The sequence below is a fragment of the Hylobates moloch genome, unplaced genomic scaffold, assembly GCF_009828535.3.
Source record: "Hylobates moloch isolate HMO894 unplaced genomic scaffold, HMol_V3 SCAFFOLD_4, whole genome shotgun sequence".
NCBI classification, from domain to species: Eukaryota; Metazoa; Chordata; class Mammalia; order Primates; family Hylobatidae; genus Hylobates; species Hylobates moloch.
This window is the reverse complement of record NW_026652279.1, coordinates 46,467,041-46,473,436: the sequence shown is the minus strand read 5'-3', so window position 1 is coordinate 46,473,436 and position 6,396 is coordinate 46,467,041.

Below are 6,396 nucleotides of genomic sequence, written 5' to 3'. Positions count from 1 at the left end.
TATGTTATCATAAATCTAATGACCAAATGAAGGAATATCATTTTTTCTTTATGTCAATGGGTGTATTTTTCTTTTCTATTTGATGAGCTTTCACTGTAAGTAGGCCAAACTGCCCTTGTAGATAGGTTCATGTAATTGGAAGACTATGACTTTATAGTATTTGGAGAAAGCAGACACACTTTCCCAGTAAGGGCTTGGGAGAGAAGGTGACTACAGAAATCGCAATAAGAAGGGGAAAATGTTATTTTTCTGTTATCCTCTCTCTTTATACTGGAGTAAGTTTCTTCTTGCTAGGAAGAAGGCATGCTGCTTGGTCTCCACCTCCCTGGTGGCAGGTCTTCAAAGACCAGAAAGGACTCTTAGGTTTGACCACAGCAGTATGTTGTGGCTGCTTTCAGGAGTCCTGCTGCTGCTGCTGTGACATTTCTCCTTGGCTTTACAGACTGGGCTGGAAATGTAAAGTAGAAATGGGCTGTTAGCTAAATGTAGCCACAGATACTGCCTGCCCACCTCTTGGCTATTTTAATAGGGATTGTTGCTTGATCGCAGGAGTATAATTAATGTGCCTCTCTTCCCAGTTGGCATGTTGCCTTTAAATAATTGGCTAAGTATTTCCCTCTACAATTCTCAATTTCCTTGTCAGAAAATCATGAAATTCTTAAAATATATCGGAATGATCATAATAGATTACTTATTATGTGTATACTTTCAAGATACAGAGGAGTATTGCTAAAACCTCACATTGGAAAGGTGAGGTAGAAGGAAAGATAGCAGTTTTTTCATGGCCTGAAAAAATGTTTCTAGGGCATGGTATTCCATAGAATATGCTGAATGGACAGTCTTGTGAAACTCAAAGGCAAACAGTGAAGTTCTACTCTACAGAGCTGGCATTGTGAGTAATCTGTTAATCTCTGCCTGGTATCTTTACCTCTTTCTCTGTTTTTGAGCCTCTGCTAACATCTACTTCTTGGATTCTGTTTATTTCTCTTTCTCTTTCTCCTTCTGTATTCTGTAACTTAGCATCTGCACTTCAGTTTGTCTCTCTTCCATTCATTTTCACACTGGTCCCTTTTCCTCTGTCTTCTCTGTGCATATACCCACTTTCTCTGTGTCCATACTGTCCCAGGCATCGACGCACCATGTTGATATCTTTCGCCACACACCTATGCCCATATACTTCCTGTACATGATGACTTCCATTGTGCCTCTGTCGGTCCTTGTGTCCCAGTGCTGACTCAGTGTGGCTCCCTGTATAATTCTGTGTTGGTGTCCGCTTGGATCAATGCTATCCGAGGCTTACATGTAAACAAAGCACCACTGAAAGTTGATCCCATAGAGCATAAAACATGGAAAAAGATCTGGGGAAAGAGAGGCAATGCCATGTGACTCCAAACTCAGTAACAATGACTCTTTACCCTCAGTGTTCTTCATGAGTTACTTGGCACAGGAAGTCTTTTTAACGAGCTCTGAGTTCTTCCCCCACATTAAATGTCTCAGTTCAGAAATTTTTAGTTTTTGTTTTCTGTTTTGTACTATTTGTACAATGATCTAAATGTTTTAACTTCCATTTGCATGACTTTCCAATTTGTTCTGGTATTTATCTTCCAGCTTAAAACTTTCCCCAGGGAGAGTGAGTTCCCTTTTTTCTGTTCCACCAAAGCAATTTGTTCACATTTTTATTGTGTCACTTTCTCATGTTTTATTATAATTATATGTTTACATACACCACTTTCTTTCAAAGACAATTTTCTATTTATTTTCTTTTGGCCAATGCCCCGAAGACCGTACGGTCACAAAAGAACAACTGACTTCTTTAAATGTGTGGTAGAGTGTGGTCACCACTGTCCAAAAGCCCTAAATTGATGGAAATAGAAAATTTCTAGTTCCTGCAGTGCAGGTTTAGACTTTTTTAAAAAGCTGCACAATCTGAAATAAAGGAATCACATAAGCAAGGCTTCTGGTGCCCAGAACCCTTGCAACGAGTCTGTATAATGCTCCTTGCCAAGAAGCATAATTACTGCCCTACATGGAAGCATCAGTTATTTCTAGGCGCTTATGTGGCCCTTTCTACAGGGCAGTAGATAAAATCTTTGGAGACTCTTGTTTTGGACACTTTGATCTGTTGGTTCCTTTCCCCATGCTGACTGCTGGCCAACACATCACTCTAATGTAGGAGGGTCCTCAGGAGCTTTGCCCCCTGGGAAACAGAAAGGGTCCTCAGATAGCTTTATTCTCTCTGATACAACCCTTTGTCTCCATAGTTCTCGTATCATTTTGATTTTTGAGAAAGCTTGGGCATAGAACTGGTTAATGTCCGTGAGTTTTATCCCCTTATTTCCTCAAATCTAGGCTTTATCTTTTTAGACCTGGTCTAAGATAAAATTTAATAAATGAATTTGCCATAAAATCAGTTTGGTGTTTTAATTTTTATTATATTCACAGGTTCTGCCCATATTCAAGGGTAGATGATTCTTATATGGGCAGCACCACAGGGTGAAAGTCCATTCTCATCAATTTTTAAAGCATTTTTCTTTGAGACTAAAGTTGGTAATATTTTGCATGGCCTCTTCAACCAATACAAATATATCGATCCATACTTACTGCTGTATTAATGTACAAAATATAATTCTTTCACTTAAGGAGTTAATCATAATCATGTTAGAAATAACATTAGATAGGAAGAGGGGAGTTAAGGTAATCTATATGAGCTGTATGAAGCATATAAAAATACTGTAAAACATAGTATATTAGAGGAATTACCAGTCTGGAATAGTATAGACAACTTCCTGGAGAAAGGGGATATGAATAAGGGACAGAAGCAAACATTGACCTGTGTAGAATTTTTATTCCTCCACTGGTTACTGACTTTAGGTACTCAGGAAATAGAGCACAAAACAGGAAGAATGACAGACAAAATAATTGAATTCACTTGGCCAAGGGTGCCATTACAAGATAGTCACGGTGGAGAGCACAGGTGTGGAGGGAGAGATCGGTAGGCAGTATGGGGAGAGCTGCTGTCCAAGGTTCTGAACTACAGTTGGTTTGTTCTCCTGTCCTTACCTATTTGTCCAAACTCTCAGGAATGCTAAACCAGGTTTGGGTAGAGGTGTTGATAGCAGAAATGGGAGAAAGGGAAAGAAGATAGGGAGCAGGGAGTAAGAGATTTTTTCCAGTGAAATAGCCACTAAGAGCTATGACAGTTTGCAAATAATTGCAAAGAAGAGGGGGGAAAGCCGTAAGTAATCTGAATAAATGTTAGATAACTCTTCTCAACTTTCCATCGCTGCATAACAAACCTCCACAAACTGGGTGGCTTAAAACAACACAAATTTGTTATCATAGTTTTCATAAGTCAGGAATGTAGGCACAGGTTAGCTGTGCTTTTTTTCAGGGTCTCATGAGATATAAACCAATGTGTTAACTGAATTGCTTTCCTTCCTAGAGCCTGGAGTTTTCTATCAAGCTCAGGTGGTTGTTGGCAGAACTCTGTTCTTGCAGTTTAGGACTGAGGTCCCCACTCTCCTGCTGGCTACTAGCCAGGGACCACTTTCAGATCATAGGGGCTGCCCACAGTTCCTGGTCACATGGTTTTCCAAATCTTTATAACTTCAAGAAAGATCTAGTCATCGTTAGGAGCTCACCTAATTGAGTTAAGTCCACTCAAACAATCTTCTTTTTTATTAACTTGAAGTCAACTGATTAGTAACATAATCATAGAAGTGATATTCCATCATATTCACAGGTTCTGCCTCCACTCAAGGGGAAGGAATTATATGGGTTGTGCACATTAAGGAGTAGAATCTTGGGAGGCATTTTAGAATTCTGTCTACTACAGTGAGCAAAGGAAAAAGAAACTTATGTAAGAATTTCCATATTAAAATTATTTTGATTGCAAGTGGCTAGGTCAATCACAAACAACAAGTTAAAAAGGAACTCATTGGACATATACTAGACTATCTTATAGATTCCCAGGAAGAGTTGAAAAACTAGCCTTTCGGAAGAGTAAATTCTGGGGAAACTCTAGAGACTTCAGTTAATAGAACATTTTTCCACAGCACCAATGCTTGACTTAAAGTAATTTGTGTCTCTCAGTTCAAAAATATAAATTTTTCTGAGAGAGAATTTAGGAATAGGTATCCATCTTGAATCAATCAAATACAACTGAGGGAAGACTCTCATGCTATAGACATAGCTTATGGATCCATGCCTATATATTGATTCTAGTTACCAGAAAAATTGTTATTATTGTGAAATGTCCAGCTACTCTAAGATGAGTCTATATCACAAGTGAGGCAAAATGATGTGATGTTGGCAAGTATCAACAATTGTATATAGACAGCATGAGAAATATCATGGAGGTGGAAACAGAGTGATTAAAGTGTTATTGTCAGTTGTTAAATTAACATACTAAAAATTTTGCATTTTTTTTTCTATTTTCACTATCTTTCTTAAAATTTTTAATTAATATATCTTTTACTTTTATTTTGCATTTCCAATACCCCCATTTAAATACATTTAACCACAACTCATATAGTTTTATTTACTTTCAATAGATTTAACATGTTTCCAATAATAGGATACTTACCCTTCCCACCTTGGAAATTTGGATGTGGATAGGAGGTATTCCCTGTTCTCCAAGTACTCTTATACTATGCCACACTTGTGAGATGGATAAAAATTGATAAGCCAGGAAAAAGTAATTTGGAAAAAGTTTTGGCATTTTGTGTTAATTATATCTGTCATTGGAACACCCTCTCTGCCATCATACTTTAGCTTTTTGACACAGGGGGATTTGACATTACAGTTTCTGATGTTAATAAACAATACTGAAAAATTATATTTGTCGTGCTTTTGCTGAAGCATGGATTTAAGTCATGTGTACTGAGAGATTGAAGGGTAGTGGTGAGACACTGTTGGTGAGTGAGCATAGCTGACCACACAGATTGTGAAAGCTTTATTTAAACACTCATTCTGTCCTTATTTCTGTTATTGCTACTTAATGCTGTTGTAGATTTTATAAGGTAGGAGGAATTCATTGCAACAGTGATATTCACCTTGATTCATTAAAGTCCCAGAATGTATTTATTTTATGATATAATGGCTTTATGTATAGTTTAACATTCATATAATAGTTAGATTATAATGTACTTTTCTATACATGATCTCTCTTGATTCTCACCATAATGCTTTGAAGCATTCGGGTAAACCTTGTTCAGAGAAAAGAACTCAAAGGAGGTTCAAACAGAATGTATCAGATTCTGGAGCAGAATTCTTGTCTTTTTGACTTCTACTCCTGCATCTTTTTCCTCACAAGAATAAAAAAAGATGCCTCTGTATCTGTCTGAAGTGTGACTGCTGAGGAAAATAACAAAAGCCCATATTAACATACCTGTGAGTCTCAATAAATATTCACTGTGATGTTTAGCCCATTTTTTCTCAATTGGGAGTCCATAGATCTCTCAGTTAAATGTAGAATCATCCTAGTAATGTTCTTTCTCTGTGGGCTTTGTTCCATAGACTTTGAAGCACAACCAAAATAGACTCATCCATTATAATTATTTTTAAATTTATATCCAATATGGGCATCAGGGAGAAAAGATACTGAGCAGTAGAAGAGAAGTGATGAAGAGCTAGTGACAGGTTGGGTCTTGGGGTAATCTCTGGGGGTCCTACAATGCAAGACACCAGCCTTAATTAACAGAGAAGTGAATGGTATACAATTGTACATATATTTTGGTTATATCTTCTACTCCTTTGTTAAGTTAAACAAAAAATACTGGACATGAGTATGTGTGTGGGAGTGGTGTTGGTGACAAGGAGGGGTGGAAAGGTCAATGGTACATAACTGTTCCTATAGTCCTTGTTTAGCCTTAAACAATCTTATGAGCTAATGGTTAGTCTGTCGACTCACAACCATGTTCTTCTTCTAGTTGGTTGATGGGGCAGGGGTTGTTTTCTTTAAGTGAGAAACAAATGAAATATGAATGCAGTATCTCCATTTTGTACAGTTTATAGATACAGTAATGACTACTTAAACATAATGTTGCCCTAGGGCTCTGTGTGCTCCTGAAAGTCCATTGTGTTTAAGTTGTATATAAAGCCTTATGGCAATATTGTACCATCAGAGAAAAGATTTTTGCCCAGGCAATAAACGTATTGTTTCAGTGTCCTTCCACATTGTCAAATCCTTTGTATTAATGTCCTTTCCCACACTTCTGTCTTTGCCACCTGTGATGTAGGTTTTAAAGAAAAGGCCTCCCATCTTGAGACGATTTCGTGATTTAGTGAAACTGTATCTTTGGTGCTTTACTTGCCCTCTTTTTAGTGTTTAGTATTTTAGTTTTAGGATTTCCTTCTCTTCTCTTCTCTTCTCTTTCTTCTTTCTTTCTTTCTTTC